Genomic DNA, 17,536 nt, shown 5'->3' with positions numbered 1-17,536 from the left:
GGATTTACCATAACAAAAGTTAGAAAATGTATTAGAAGAGAAGAGAATATTTAGATATCTGAGATTTCCGTGATAGAAAAAGTCCCAGTAGCATTAATTCTAGATACTAAGAAATCAATAGAAGTTAGAAAACTAAGAAACTTTGAAGAGTTTTATCACAAAAATATCTGGTGGTTTGAGAACAAAAAAACTAGGCATAGGATTCTTATTTTAAAAGAAAAATTCCATGTTTTCCACATAGGCCTGAAAAAAAGATATTTTACTTTATAACTTTTAGTGATAGGAAATGGTGTGTAATGCCTGCTGTCTTTCTTGTTGGCACAGAGACAGCTCTTTGGAAATAAACTTCAGTGTCTGTTTCCTCCAATAAAGACCACTTTCTGAAGTGCTTATATTGGAAATGTTGCTCGTTATCATACAAAGTAATATATTACTAAATCTACCACATTGTATAGCAATTTCAAAGAAAGTGCTTGTTGAAAAAGGAATACTTTACAATTATGTGTAAAATAAGTTACTTCCACTCATTTTTCCATCTTGTTGCTAGAAATCAGTGATCCATTCCCATACCTGGAAACTTACAATTCAGTAAATGTTGTACACAGAGTGAAGAATAATTACAAAAACAAGTATTCAGTTAAATTGTGTCAACCTTACGCAATTTGTGCTAAATATGGGTATATGCTGAGGAAAATTTATCTACATTTGCAAATATATTCTCACTCATATAGAGGTTATAAAATTTATATAACTTAGGGGGCGCCTGGGTGGTGCAGTCATTAAGCGTCTGCCTTCTGCTCAGGGCGTGAGCCCAGCATTCTGGGATCGAGCCCCACATCAGGCTCCAACGCTAGGTGCCCGCTTCTTCCTCTCCCACTCCCCCTGCTTGTGTTCCCTCTCTGGCTGGCTGTCTCTGTCAAATAAATAAATAAAATCTTTAAAAAAAATAAAATAAAATTTATATAACTTATAATTTAAATTATGCACACAATTTAAATGACTTCCAAAAAAGGAAATAAATAGCTTGTTTCTTTGAAAGGAATAATTACTAAATTATTGGAATGACTTCATGAGAATTTCAGAAAAAAAGAGATGCATGAAGAAATATTCTGGATTTTAGTTAACCTATTTAATTTGAGAGGACAACACCAAGGTAATAAAAAATATTTATTTCACAAGTTTAATTAAAGTTCATTCATTTATGTTTTATCTCCCTCCTGTCTGGATTGCCTTAAATAACCATTCAACCAGTATGGAAAGGTCTAAGAATGCTGCAAGAGATATAAAACTATAATTACTAATGGAAGTCAGGCGTAAACGTAACTATAACATATAATTTATTTAGTAAGTAAAAAAATGAAAATTACAAATAATTAAAAACAACCTGACTAGCAAAAGAGGGTTTGCAAATTCAATTATATTTACATATAAGTAGTATAATATCTAACATAGGTTCATCACATTTTTTTGAAACTGGAGAATAGATGCTAATTCTCTACAAGTATAATAGAATGACGCACGCATCCACTTGGTGATTACGTTGACAAAATGGAGTGTGGTTGGTGGACAGGCATTACTATGTTGCTTAATACAAACAATTTTGAGGTGTATGACACAAAGAAGGGAGTGGGAAAATACAGAAGAAAAATCTGTATATTCATCCCACGAACATTCCAAAGATTTCTTAAAGAAATAATGAATAAAATACTACCATCAAGATATTCTATACTCTTCCAGAATAATTCTTAAAATTACACAATAAGATCTATGGGGTGAAAGTACCTAAAGCAATCATTTTATCTGAACGAGACAACAGATTTTACCAGTCAACCAGGATAAAATACCTTATTTGAAAATTAAAATGTATGTCTACTTATAGGAACAGAAGAAAATAAAGACAGAGAGATTATCAAGAACTGTATGTTGGACGGTGGGGCAATTATTGTTGATGTATTTCCCTGAAATTTTCATTGATCCAGCTATTCAAAAAAAAATTGTGATGACACTTCAGTATTAGATAGTATTAAAATAAGCATTAACATGCTAATTCTAGAGTGATATCTCAAATACTGAGATATACCTTTTTCCCATTATAAGTAGCACACAAACAGTATTTTTTATTAAAAAATACAATTAGAAGTATTTTTAGGCATTGTTTTATCTATACAGTTCTTTTATATCAAAATTTATGCATTCTGAGGATCTTACTTTTTAATTTTTAAAAAATTTTTTTACTTAAGATCTTACTTTCAAATTATCTATGTCCTAAATGTTAACAAGCAAAACAGCATTCATTCAATCTAATAAACAATTTATATAATATTTTAAAAGGGCAATTGATTGGTATTTTTCTATATTGCTGTTTTGAAAAGTATTTGGACACTCTTCTTAACACCGACAATTAGGGAATCCTGTCCTATTCTTTGGATGTGCCAGCTATAAACTGTTTATCCTCCAGTCTGATATCCTTCATATTTTTTTCTTCTCTTATAAACAAGTACGAGTTTTTTCTATGATTTTTCCCCCATTTTTTTCCTTTTGTCTTTTTCTCTCCCCCATGTTCAGCTATTGCTATCTGTGAGTTCCTGCCTCGCTTTTACAGTTCTGGGAGCCAGTGTATTATTATGAGTTTACTATGGAACACTGGACATCCAAGTTCAAATTCTGGATCTAGTGCTCGCCCAAGGGAGAACTGGCAGGTTTCCTGACTCTCTCGGCCCCAGAGTTATTCTGCAGACCAATATATGTATGCTAAATGAAATTTTCTCTCCTAATCTCATTACAAATATGGTTATATGTTGGCTACAAATGTGATTTGCTTTTCTGGAAAATATTGTAGTAAGTGCTATTTGGCTTTTAGTTTATAACTCTAGAAAACTCCTCTTCCTTAGGTCACTGACTTCTTCCTAATTTTAAAATTAGATTACTCAATAGCATTTGACTCATCTTTACTTAAAATTCTCTCTTCTCTTGACTTCTGTGATACCATCCTGTTTTAGTTTTTATTTTCAACTCTAAAAGATTCTTGTCAGTTTTCTTATCCTCTTATCCCAGGCTTCTATTCTTAATTTGTGTCTCTATGTCTCAATGTTGCTGCTGCTGTTGTCTTTATGAATGTGTTTTTTTCAACTACAGAAGCCCCTTCCTAGAGTGACATAGGTAGCCCAAATATCATCTTGCTCGACTTTCAGCCGCATGAAAGTTGTCTATTGATCCCCTCCTTTTGTATGCACCCCCAGATATCTCATATTAAATATCTCAAAACTAAATTCTTTATATCCTCCTAAGTCATGTCTCCTGTGTTTCCAATGTCTTAATGGCTCCACGAACCATTCAATGCTGGAATAAACCAAGACTCTTCCTTTTTACCTTCCCTCCACATTAGGTAGGGTTCCCGAGAGAAACAAAACCAACAAGATATGTAATATAATAGATTTATTTTAAGGAATTGGCTCACATGATCGTGGAGTCTTGGCAAGTCCAAAATCTGCAGGGTCGGCTGGCAGACTAGAGATCCAGGGAAGAACTGCAGTTCACGTCCAAGTTGGCTGGCAGAATTCCGTCTTCTTCTGGGGAGATCAGTCTTTTTTCTCTGAAGGCCAACTGAGTGAATGAGGCTCACCCATATTATGGGAGATAATCTGCTTCATTCAAAGTCTATTGATTTAAATCTTAATCTCATCTAAACAATGCCTTCACAGAAACATCTAGAATAATGCTTAGCCAAATATCTGAGTACTGTGGTCTAGCCAGGCTGACACGTAAAATTACCCATTACACTCCCTGATGAAAAAATTGACTACCATTTCCTACCCCTTTTACGTATTTATATCTATCAACTTTGTCCACGTCTCCATCCCTTTACCCACTGCTGGAAGCCCAGGCTATTATCCTCTGCCTTGACTACTGCAATATTCTCATAAACTGTCTGACTCCAACATTTCCCTCCTAATCCATTCTCCACACTAAGTGGAATGATTATTTTGATTATGTTAATTCCATGTAAAAATTATTAACTATCTCCCCTTCCCCTCCTGGAGAGTCCAACATTACCAGCATGATATATAAGTTCCTCATGATCTGATTGTTGAATTTTCCAATCTTTCCTTCCACCATTCTTCCACGTATCCAAAGCTCCAAATATATTAAATTATACGTAGTTCAGTATACTGGCTGATTTATGCATCTATATATTTGCAAATGCTCTTCTGTTTAGACTATGTCCCTAGTGTTTCTTTGATTCTTTCTTTTCTTGGCCTTATTTATGCTTTAAGACTCAGCTCAATCACCACCTTCTGCAGGAAGCCTTCTATGGTATCACAGGGATTAGAGAGCTGTCCACTCATTGAATTACAGGAGCAGCCTGGGTTTTATTATTAGCTGAATTAATACACAGAAAATGCTTAAAACAGAGTCTGGAATATAGTAAGTGCTTTTTGCTATTAGCTGCTATTATTATTAATAACAGTATTTATAGCAGTTACATCAAATTACATGCTGGGTTATTTGACCATTGCTCCAAAAATTACCTTAAAGGTTAATAAAATTTTCCTACCCTTGTAAATTCCCAGTTCCTAGCACAGGTGTGACACATAGTAGGTAATAAATATGTGTCACTGAATGAAAGAACTCTTCAGTACTAGAGACATATGATGTTTCCTGAAAAAAATTCCTTTGTACAAAAAATCTCAGACCCAATGCCAGATGTCTTACTCTTCAAACAAGAATAGGTGAAATTTTCAATGTGATTTCACTAAAAGCCTTCATAAAATTAAAATAGAATTCATCACATATTATGGACATTTTGACATTATGTTTTGCCAGTCATATATCTATAGAATATGTGATATATTACTAAGAACACTTCAGGAAATGGCTATGGAATAAAATGTCACTAAAATTATCCCAGCCTTCTTTCTGAACTTCCTAGGTAATTTGCAGATCACTTCATTCAAAACCTTACAATACACATTGTTATTTTCTTTCCATCTAATTGTACCACATTTTAACTTTATAGAAATCTTCTTGTCTTTTATAATTTATCAATCTTTTTTTTCCATTTCTGTCTCCTAAAAAAAATTTTTATAAAGAGTTCAAGTCAACTTTGACCCATGCTAATGGCTTAAGAAGACAGTGAGTGATAGGTGAAATGTAGCTATCAACTTCTAGTTTCTTTTATTTTAAAATAAATGGGAATACCCTTTAAATACGGTAGTACATTTTTATTTTTTATGATTATAAAAATTAGATTTTTTTACATGTATTTAAAAATAGGTTATTTAAAAATTATATAAAGAACTGCATTTACATCTTTTTTTTTAAATAAACTCCCAATCTCACTTATATATTTTGCTTGTATATTTTTGGGTTTTGAAAGTTCATTATATGTTCTGATAAGTTTATCAAACATATGATTTGCAAATATTTTCTCAAATATTTTCTCTCAACAATTCACAGGTACAGATGAAAGGGGTTTATTTTTAATAATGATGAAGGAGCGATCCAACCAAAATATATGAGTCTTAAACTTTTTGCAGTTAATGAATGGTCTCAAAATACATAAAGAAAAAACTGACCTCAAAACAAGGAGAAGCAGACCAATCCAAAATCATAGTTGAAAATTTTTAAATTTCAATCTTTGTAACTATTAAAACAGAAAGATACAGAATCAGTAGAGATATATCAAATTAGAACAAAAGATATAGAATCAGTAGAGATATATCAAATTAGAACAAATAGTAAACGACTTTATTTAAAACTACAAATCTGTTTCTAATTGTACTTTATTTTCAAATGCACATGGAATATATATATAAATATAATATATGCTGGACCATAAAAGTAGTCTCAAAAATATCAAAGTATTTAAATCATACATGCATATATACTTATTTAGAACATAATGATAATATTAGAAGTCATTTTTTAAACTTAGCATGAAAATTAACATATGTTTAGACATCAAAAAACACACTTCTAAATAACACACGAAACTAACCAGAAATCACAGTTGAAGTTATAAAATATTTTGAACTGAATTACAAATATTGCATATGAAACTTTTGTTATAAAGCTATAGATAAGCTTAGAGACAAATTTGTAATCTTAAGTGCAAAAAAAAAAGAATCATTTATTGTGATAACAATTTCAAGAAGTTAGAAGAAGAGTATATTAAGCCCACAGAATGTACCAGAAAAGAAATAAAAAAATAAGATGAGAAGTTAATGAAGTAGGAGATATGCCAATATTAGAAAAAAACTTAAACAGCAAACAGTTGGTTATTTAGAAAGATTAAGAAAATCCAGAAATATTGATCGAGGGGGAAAAAAAGAGAAATCACAAATAACCAATATCAAGAATCAAAAAGAGAATATCATCACAAATATAGAAACATTGAAAAGATAAAAATAGGGTATTATGACCAATAATATGCCAATAAATTTGAAAACATAACATCAAAACTGACTGAAAAATAAGTAATCTGAATAGTTTTATAGCTATTAATAAACTGAATTCATAAAGAAAAACCTACCCACAAACAGAACCTTAAGGGGGTAGCTGAGTGGTTCCATCAGTTAAGCATCTACCTTCAGCTCAGGTCATGACCCCCAGGGTCCTGGTATGGAGCCCCACACTGTGCTCCCTGCTCAGTGGGGAGTATGCTCCTCCCTCTCCCTCTGTCTCTCCCCCCTTCTAGTGTTCTCTCTCACTCTCTCTCTCTCAAATAAATAAATAAAAGCTTCTTTAAAAAGAGAGAGAGAGAGAATCTTAGGATCAGATTGCTTCACTGGTAAATTTTTCAAATACGTAAAAAGAAACATGGCTATTTAAACAAACTCTCCCAAAGAGCAGAAAAATAAGAAATACCTTCAAAGTCATTCTGTGAGAGCAGCATGACTCTGGAGCCAAATCTGGAAAAAATACCATAAGAAAGAAAATTATAGGTCAATTTCTTTTGTGAAAATGATCCCAAAATATTAAACAAAATAATAGAAAATTTAATCTAGTAAAAATTTTAAAGTATACATCTGGACGCATTAATTTTATTTCAAGAGTGCAAGATTAGTTTTATACTAAAAAATAAATATATGAGCTAAGGAACAAATGAGAAAATTCATATAATCATCTCCATTGACACAAAATTTATTAAAATTCTTCACCTAATCAAATAAAAACAGCAAATTAAAAATATGAGAACTCCTTAATCTAGAAGATATTTTCAGTACATACACACACATGCCAAATATGCATACTCAGAATATACACACACTCCTAAAAATTATAGGCAATATGATAAAAAAAAACATAGGCAAAAAAGTTCTTGAGTAGACCATTAACAAAAGAGTATGTCCTAACATCCAATAAACATGAAAAGGTGCTCAACCTCATTAGTCATCAGAGAAAGGCCATTAAAGTCATGTTGAGATTGCCCTATATACCTACCAAAACTTTTAAAATTAAAAATAGTGAGATTACAATGCTGGTGAGGATGTGAAGAAGCAAGTAAAATTCTCATATGCTGTTTGTGGGAAAACTAATTATCTGCTAAGTTATCTGCTGAACTTGAATACATACACACACACGCACACACACATAATACATATATTCTCATAACACAGTAATTCAATTCCAAGCTATATACACAACAAAAACGCATACATATGCACACCAAAAAAATGCATTTAAAATCCAAAAATAATGCAGATAATCTAGACAGTTTACCCACCATTACCCATCAATTTAATAGGTAATTAATTGTGTAATATTCATACCATGGTGCATTATAAGGCTAAACAAACAAACTACAGAGATGAATCTCACAAAAACAATGTTGAGTGAAAGAAGCCAGAAAGAAAAAAGAAAGAAAGAAAGAAAGAAAGCCAGCCTAACTAACATAAAATTATTGAATTCATATAAACTATGTTTTCTAACCAAAATGAAAAAAGTTAGAAATCAGTTTACAGAATGAAGTTTGGGAAACTTCACAAATTTGTGAAAATTAAGCAATATGCTCATAAATAATCATTCAAAATGATTATTCTTTGTCAAACAAATTGCAAGAGAAATTAGACAATACTCTGAGAAAAATAGAAATAAAAACACAGTACAAATGAATTTATTTTGTGCAGCAAAAATACTGTTCAGAGGGAAACTTATATCAGTAAATGCTTGTATTAAAAAAGAAGAAAGATCTCAAATCAATAACCTACAATTCCATCCTACAAAACTAGAAGAAAAAATCAAAGTAAACTCAAAGCAAGCATAAAGAAGGAGATAATGAGGATTTGAGAAAAAAACTGAAGTAGAAAATAGCTAAATAATTGAAAAATAATAGCAAAGCCAAAGGCTGGGTCTTTGCGAAGACCACAAAATTGACAAAACTTTAGTTGGGCTGACCAAGGAAAAAGACATGACTCAAGTTATTAAAATCAGGAATAAAATAGAAGGCACCAGTACTTCCTTACTGAAATAAAAATGGTTACAAGAGAATATTATTAACAACTTTATACAAAAAACGAGATTAGCTGGATGAAATTGACAAATTCCTAGAAAGATACCAACAACAAAAATGACTTATGACTTAGAAAAGACATTGAGTTGCTACTTAAAAAACAAACAAAAACCAACTTGCCACAATGAAAAGCTGAGGCCTAGATGGCTTTGCAAATGAATTTTACCAAATACTTTAAGAAGAATTAATTCCAATCCTTCACAGAATCTTCCAAGAAATAGAATAGGGTAGCACTGAGACTAATATTACTCTGATACCAAAACCAGAAAAATGAATCACAAAAAAGAATAACTACAGACCAATATCCATTATGAACTTATATATGTAAAAACCCTCCACAAAATAGTAGCACACAGAATCCAGCTATATATAAAAGGATTATACATACCATGACCAAGTGAGATTTATCCAAGAACACAAGGTTTGCTTTAATATCTAATATCAATTACTATAACACCCCTTATTAGTATGATGAAAGGCAAAACCATAGCATAATACAGAGAGGCAGAAATCCAATCCAATCCAATGCACTGCAATAATAAAAAAATATTCAGCAAACTAGAAGTACAAGAGAATATCCTCAATCTAATAATAAGTATCTATGAAAAACCCACAGCTCACACCATAGTTAATTATGAAAGACCGAATACTTCCCCCTTAACATCAGGAACAAAGCAAAGCTGTCCTCTCTTACCATTTCTATTTAATTCTTTACTGGAGGTTCTTTCTAGGGCAATTAGGCAGGAAAAGCAAATGCACCCACTTGCAAAGAAAGAAGGAAAGCCATTTCTGTTCTTGAATGACAAAATCTTATTTCTAGAAAATCCTAAGGAGTTCACACAATACACTATTAGAACTAATGAATGAGTTCAACAAAGTTGCAGGATGCAAAATCAACATATAAAACCAACTGTATTTCTATACACTCTCAATGAACAATATAAAAATAAAATTAAGAGAATATTAATAACTTATAATAGCATGAAAAAATAAAATACATAAAGGTAAATTTATTAGAGTAGTGTACTTCTTATTGAAAAGTACAAAATATTATTGAAAAATTTAAAGGAGACTTAAGTAAATGGAAAGGCATCACATATTCACATTCATAGAATGGAGGATTTAAATTGTTAAGGTGGTGATACTTTCTAAATTGATCTGCAAATTCAGAGAAATTCCTATCAAAATCTTAGATGCTATTTTTACACAATTGACAAACTGACCCTAAAATTCATACAGAAATTCAAGGGGTGCAGAATAGCCAAAATAATCTTGAAAAAGAGAAACAAAGTTTAAGGACACAAGCATTCTGATTTCAAAACCTACTACGGTGTTACAATATTCAAGACAGTATGGTATTGGCATAAGGATAGACATATGCATCAATGGAATACAATTGAGAGTCCAGAAATAAACCCTTATAATGATAGTCAATCAATGGTGCCAAGACAAGTAAGGGGGAAAGAATCGTGTTTCTATAAAAACTGCTAGGACAAATGGATACTTACATGCAAAAACTAAAGTTGGATTCCTATCTCATACCATACACGAAAATTAACTCCGATGGATCACAGACCTATATAAGGGCAAAAATTATTAAACTCCTAGAGGGAAGCAGAACAGTAAATCTTTGTGATCGTGGGTTAACAATGATTTTTTAGATAGGCCACTACACACACACAGACACACACACAGAAATATTAGATAAATTGGACTTCACTAAAATTAAAAAATCTTATGCTTCAGAAAAATACATTTAAGAAGTGAAAAGACAACCCAGAGATTAGGAAGAATATTTGCAAATTATATATCAGATAAGGAATTGTATCAAGAATACATAAGAAAATCTTTCAACACATCAATAAAAAGATAATCAAATTAAAATCAGGAAAGATTTCAAAACATATTTATCCAATTAATATAAATCTATGGTCAAAAAGTACATAAAAAGATGCTTAAGAGCATTAGTAATTAGGGATATGGAAAGCAAAACCACAATGAAATACCATGTGAAGCTCATTAAAATAGTTAAAAAAGACAAACCGTAATAAGTGTTGGAGGATAAGTGAAGAGACTGGAATCCTCATGAACTGTTGGTGGGACTGTAAAATGGTGCAGTCACTTTGGAAAACAGTTTAGTAGTTTCACAAAATATTAAACATAGAGTTCCCATATAAGGAACAATTCCACCCCTAGATATATACCCCAGAGAATTAAAAATATACATCCACAAAAAAATGTACACAAGTGTTCATAGAAGCAACAGTCGTAATAGCCAAAAAGTGGAAACTAATAAATGTCCATCAACTGATAAATGGATATCCTAATGTGTATATACACGTGATGGAATCTTATTCAGCATTGAAGAAAGGATGAATACTGATACATATGATAACATGCATGAACTTTGTAAGCATTTTGCTATGTTAAAGAAGCCAGTCACAAAATACATATAATGTATGATTCCATTTATATAAAATGTCCAGAATATATTTATTCATAAATACAGAAATAGATGAATGGTTGTCAGGGACTGAAACGGGAAGGGCATAGGGAGTGATATGGGTTAATGGATGTGGGTTTTGAGCGTGATAAAAATGTTCTAAAATTAGATACTGCTGATGGTTGCACAACTATGTGACTATAATAAAAACCAATAAATTTTAATTTAACAGGGTGTACTATATAGTATTTAACTTACAGCTCAATACAGCTAATATATAGAATAAAAGCAATTGATTTTATATAAGGATCAATCATTTTAAAAACAAATCTATTATCATAAAAGGCAGAATAATGGTTCTCTCATGGGGAGAGGGTAGAATAATGAGCAAGATTCCTGTGTGCTGGGGCGCCTGGGTGGCTCAGCCATTAAGCGTCTGCCTTCGCCTCAGGTCATGATCCCAGAGTCCTGGGATCAAGCCCCCCATTGGGCTCCCTGCTCGGCGGGAAGCCTGCTTCTCCCTCTCACACTCCCTTTGCTTGTGTTCCCTCTCTCGCTGTTTCTGTCACATAAATAAATAAAATTTAAAAAAAAAGGATTTTATTTATTTATGTGACACAGAGATAGCCAGCGAGAGACAGAACACAGCAGGGGAGCGGGAGAGGAAGAAGCAGGCTCCCAGCGGAGGAGCCTGATGCGGGACTTGATCCCAGAACGCCGGGATCACGCCCTGAGCCAAAGGCAGATGCTTAACGACTGCGCTACCCAGGCGCCCCGATAAATAAAATCTTAAAACAAAAAAGATTCTTGTGTGCTGGTCTTATCCCATATCATGAAATGTGTTGCCTTTATGGGTATGTGTTAATCTGTGAAGCACCAGGAAGCTGTTCATTTAGGATTTGTGTGTGTGCGTGTTTAACTTAAAACAGTTTACTTCAGAGCACCTGGTAGCTCAGTTTGTTAAACGTCTGACTCTTGATTTCAGCTCAGGACATGATCTCCTGATCATGAGATCAAGCCCCATATTGGACTTTGCACTGAGCATGGAGCCTGCTTGAGATTCTCTCTCTCCCTCTCCTTCTGTCCCCACCTCCCCACTCATGCATGCTCACTCTCCAAATAAATAAATATATACATACATACATATAAAGAAAATAAAGTAGTTTACTTAAAATTAAAAGTTAAAAAGTTCTGCAAGAAAGTTTGGAAAAATGGAATGTGAGAAAATGTGAAAATGGAGAGAGGAAGTTTAAAGAGATCCTGTAGGTCACTCTTTAGGGAGAGGATCTCTTTTGTGGGTCATTTAGGCCATGACCAGAACTACAAGGAAAAGAAGAATAAATGTTAAGGTTTCAAGGCATTAAAAGTGCTCGATAATATTAAAAGCTGTGACTACTTTGGAAAACAGATTAGCATTTTCTCAGAAAGTTAGATATAAAACTATTAGATGACCCAGCAAAAATTTACAAACTAAGGGCAGCATTATTCATAATAGTCCCAAGCTGGAAACAAATTAAATGTCCATCAAGTTGTGAATAAGTAGACTTATTGTGATATATTCACACAATTGAATGCTATTCAGTGATAAAAACAAATGAACTACTGACATACGCAGTATCACGGATGACCCTCAAAAACATTCTGCTAGGTAAAAGAAGTCAGACATAAGAGACTACATATCATGATCCCATTTATGTGAAATTTTCAGAAATGAAAAATTTGTAGAGACATAAAGTAAATTAGTGGTTGCCTAGTGGCTGGGGTGGATATAGGGATTCACTATATATGAGAGTATAAGGTATCTTACTGAAGGAATAAAGATATTCTAAAACAGATATGTGGTGATGATTGTTTTACATTGTAAAGTTCCTAAAATTCATGGCTGTGTTCTTAAAATGGATTAATATGGATTAATAAATAATGTTAAAAATACTGATAGTAATACTCATAGTCTCCTCTGGCTTGTAGAAAAAACTATTGCCATTAAAAATCAAACAAAACTCAATAAAATAATTTTGCCAACATCTGACCAACTATTCCTAGAATGGTGTATACAGACTTTGTCAAAACTTGACTAATGGACAATTATTATACACAGCTGAATAAGAGCTAAAAGCAAAGTCAATAAAATCAGATGGCTCTGATAAAACCGCAGATCTATTTGCTGCTTGTCTGCCATAAGGCAAATCACTTAAGCTCTGTAAACCTCAGTTTCCTCACTGTAAGTCCTGGATAATAATAGTACTATGTTATAGGATTTCATAAGAATTATGTGGGGTAATTTGCATAATACCTAGTACAATGCCTGTTATGGAGTAGACAATAAATGTTAGCTTCCTTTATTATCGCTATTACTTGGGGAAATAAAGAAGATCCCCACACAGAAAAAGACCATTTAAGAAGAAACCACTGAATTTACCACACGAGAGTTTGTTTCCTATCCATGACAAAAAAGGAATAAAATAATATAAAACCATAGGCTAAGAAAACAGTGAAGGAAGTGACAGAAGATATAAAAGATATTAAACTTTGGCAAATGGATAGCAGATGGTTTATTCAGCCAAATGGAAAAAGCTCAATCTGAGCAAGGGTATCCAGAAGAAGTGAACCGATTACACACTGAGACAGGCTCAGAATTTGGAGATACTAGCTGTTTTTGAAAGCTAGACTTAAAAAAGATAAAGAAGGCCAGAGTGTATACACTTTGGAAAGACTAAACCAAGGAGCAGAGGATTTGAAGATGCCAGGGATAGCAAAGAGCAGGAGTGTGAAATACTGCATTTGGAAGCCAAGAGATTAAGAAAGCTCTACACGCTGGAACATCAGAACCTCAGATTCATTTCTTCCCTCACTACAGTCCAGGGCACCCACATCTCTGACAGCAAAGTTTTTCACTTCCCACTTTTCACAGTCCTGAAAGGTATGGAAAAAAATTAGTAATGTAAACAAATTGAAAGGCATTTTATTGGGAGAGAAACTTGCTACACATCTTGATTCCCATCCAATCACTCAACAGTGAAGGTCAGAATCGATAGTCCTGTTCTGTGTCATGCGCAGAACTTCCTTAAGAGCTTCACTATCACACAGGTGTAAAGAAAGTCCCAATAGTTAAGATCATCAAAATACTTGAGAAGTTTCTAACTTGAAAGATAAAGATCACACTTACAAACAGGAAAAAAAAAATGGAACTCAAAGAAAATGGAGAGTACAAATAAAAATTTAAAACAATATAATAAATATTCTAAAAGAATTAGGGGAAAATGTTGCACTCATGAACTCAGAATAATATTCTAGAGAAAGGAATTTTTAGAGACCAAAAAAGAGCCTTTGGAATTAAAAATAACATAGAAATAATATTTTAGCAGAAGCTCACAAGGAAGAAAAGAGATAAAAAAAAAAATTAAAAATGATGAAGTCCCAAAAGTTCATTTTTTCTTTTCTCTTGCCTTTGGAGACGTGTCATGAAAGAATTTGCTGTGGCCGATGTCAAAGAGGTTACAGCCTATGTTCTCCTCTATGATTTTGATGGATTCTTGTCTCACATCGAGTTCTTTCAGCCATTTGGGGTTTATCTTTGTGTATGGTGTGAGAGAGTGGTCAAGTTTCACTCTTTTGCATGTAGCTGTCCAATTTCCCCAGCACCATTTATTGAAGAGACTGTCTTTTTTCCACTGGATGTTTTTTCCTGCTTTGTCAAAGATTAGTTGACCATAGAGCCAAGGGTCCATTTCTGGAGTCTCTATTCTGGTCCATTGGTCTATGTGTCTGTTTTTGTGCCAGTATCATGCTGTCTTGGTGATCACAGCTTTGTAGTATAGCTTGAAATCAGGCAATGTGATGCCCCCAGCTTTGTTTTTCTTTTTCAACAATTCCCTGGCGATTTGGGGTCTCCTCTGGTTCCACACAAATTTTAGGATTGTTTGTTCCAGCTCTTTGAAAAATATCATTGGTATTTTGATCAGGATGGCGTTGAAAGCATAGATGGCTCTGGGTAACATAGACATTTTAACTATGTTTATTCTTCCAATCCATGAGCATGGAAAGTTTTTCCATCTTTTTGTGTCTTCTTCAATGTCTTTCATCAGTGTTTTGTAGTTTCTAGAGTATAGAACCTTAACCTCTCTGGTTAAGTTCATTCTGAGATATCTTGTGATTTTTGGTGCTATTGTAAATGGAATCAATTCCCTAATTTCTCTTTCTTCAGTCTCATTGTTCGTGTATAGAAATGCAACTGATTTCTGAGCATTGATTTTGTATCCTGCCACATTACTGAATTGTTCTATGAGTTCTAGTAATTTGGGGGTGGAGTCTTTTGGGTTTTCCATACAAAGTATCATGTCATCTGCGAAGAGAGAGAGCTTGACTTCTTCTTTGCCTATCTGAATATCTTTTACTCTTTTTTGTTGTCTGGTTGCTGTTGCTAGGACTTCTAGTACTATGTTGAACAATAATGGTGAGAGTGGACATCCTTGTCAAGTTCCTGATCTTAAAGGAAATGCTTTCAGCTCTTCCCCATTGAGAATGATATTTGCTGTAGGCTTTTCAAAGATGGTTTTTATGAGATTGAGGAATGTACCCTCTATCCCTACACTGTGAAGGGTTTTAATCAGGAAAGGATGCTGTATTTTATCAAATGCTTTTTCTGCATCAATTGAAAGGATCGTATGGGTCTTGTCTCTTCTCTTATTAATGTGATCTATCACACTGATCAATAAAAAGTTTTTGCACAGAAAGGAAACAGTCATCAAAACAAAGAGGCAACTCACAGAATGGGAGAAGATATTTGCAAATGAAACTACAGATAAAAGACTAGTATCCAAGATCTATAAAGAACTTCTCAAACTCAATACATGAGAAACAAATAATCAAATCAAAAAATGGGCAGAAGATATGGACACTTTTCCAATGAAGACATACAAATGGCTAACAGACACATGAAAAAATGTTCAAAATCATTAGCCATCAGGGAAATTCAAATCAAAACCACATTGAGATACCACCTTATGCCAGTGAGAATGGCAAAAATTAACAAGGCAAGAAACAACAAATGTTGGAGAGGATGTGGAGAAAGGGGAACCCTCCTACATTGTTGGTGGGGAATGCAAGTTGGTACAGCCACTTTGGAAAACAGTGCAGAGGTCCCTCAAAAAGTAAAAAATAGAGTTACCCTATGACCCAGCAATTGCACTTCTGGGTATTTACTGCAAAGATACAGACGTAGTGAAGAACAGACGTAGTGAAGAGAAGGGCCATATGCACCCCAATGTTCATAGCAACCTTGTCCACAACAGCTAAACTGTGGAAGGAGCCGAGATGCCCTTCAACAGACAAATGGATAAAGAAGATGTGGTCCATATATACAATGGAATATTACTCAGCCATCAGAAAGAACGATTACCCAACATTTGCAGCAACATGGATGGGACTGGAGGAGATTATGCTAAGTGAAATAAGTCAAGCAAAGAAAGACAATTATCATATGGTTTCAGTCATTTATGGAACATAAGGAATAGCAGGGAGATTGGTAGGAGAAGGAAGGGAAGAATGAAGGGGGGGGTAAACAGAAGGGGGAATGAACCACGAGAGACTCTGGGAAACAAACTGAGGGTTTCAGAGGGGAGGGGGGTGGGGGATTGGGATACACCAGTGATGGGTATTAGGAAAGGCACGTATTGCATGAAGCACTGGGTGTTATACGCAAACAATGAATCATGGAACACTACATCAAAAACTAATGATGTACTGTATGTTCACTAACATAGCATAATAAAAAATTTAAAAATAAAAAATAAAAAAATAAAAAACAAAAATGAGGAGATGGAGTGCCTGGGTGGCTCAGTCCATTAAGCACCCTACTCTTGATTTTGGCTTAGGTCGTGAGATCAAGCTCTGCCTAGGGCTCCATGTTCAGCGGGGAGTCTACTGGATTCTCTCCCTCTCCCTGTGAGCCTCCCCCCAGTTGTGCATGCCCTCTCTCTCTCTCAAATAAATAAATAAATCTTTTTAAAAAATGAGGAGATAGATCTACAAGGTTCAACATTTGACTCATAAACAGAAGAGAAACAAAGAGTACAAGAAAATGGACAGAGAAAATTATCAGAGAAATAATATTTGAAAGAAAATCCATACTAAAGGATGTAAGTTTCCAAAATGAGGAGACCAATTTCCTAGGGCCACAAATTAATTAAAAAGACCAGCATATGAAACATTTTGATTATATTTCAGAGTACTAGGGATAAGATTATTAAAATTTTCCAGAAAGAAAAAAAAAGTACATCAACACTAATGAAAACTAGACGACCTTTAGATGTCTCAAGACTAACACTGAACACATGAAGAAAATAAGAAATGCCTTCAGCATTTGGAGGAAATAATTTCCAACCTAGAATTCTCTATACAAGATAAAGTTCAATTAGCTCTGAAAATAAATTAAAGGAATATTTCTATATGCAAAGTCTTGATTTTTTTCTCAAAAATTTTTTTATTTCCCATTTATACTTTGCAGAAAACTATTGGAGAATATATTCTATGAAAATAGAAAGGAAACTTAGAAAAAAGAAAATGTAACATAGGCTATGGAA

The 17,536-nt window shown here is 33.5% G+C and overlaps 1 long non-coding RNA gene across 9 annotated transcripts in view; it reads right to left on the bottom strand.

The window, feature by feature from the left end:
- The window catches only part of LOC105240483, a 318,511-nt gene that overhangs the window by 33,251 nt on the left and 267,724 nt on the right, over nucleotides 1–17,536 (bottom strand). For all 9 annotated transcript variants that reach the window (XR_004624143.1, XR_004624145.1, XR_004624139.1 and 6 more), the window contains 3 exons: nucleotides 6,868–6,911; nucleotides 5,577–5,644; nucleotides 3,458–3,592 (listed from right to left, as the gene is read on the bottom strand). This is a non-coding gene — a long non-coding RNA (uncharacterized LOC105240483). The remainder of the gene's footprint in view (nucleotides 1–3,457; nucleotides 3,593–5,576; nucleotides 5,645–6,867; nucleotides 6,912–17,536) is intronic.

The sequence above is a fragment of the Ailuropoda melanoleuca genome, chromosome 3 (assembly GCF_002007445.2).
Source record: "Ailuropoda melanoleuca isolate Jingjing chromosome 3, ASM200744v2, whole genome shotgun sequence".
Classification (NCBI taxonomy): Eukaryota; Metazoa; Chordata; class Mammalia; order Carnivora; family Ursidae; genus Ailuropoda; species Ailuropoda melanoleuca.
Note: the sequence above shows the minus strand (reverse complement) of the source record. Positions and strands in the feature narration are given on the sequence as shown.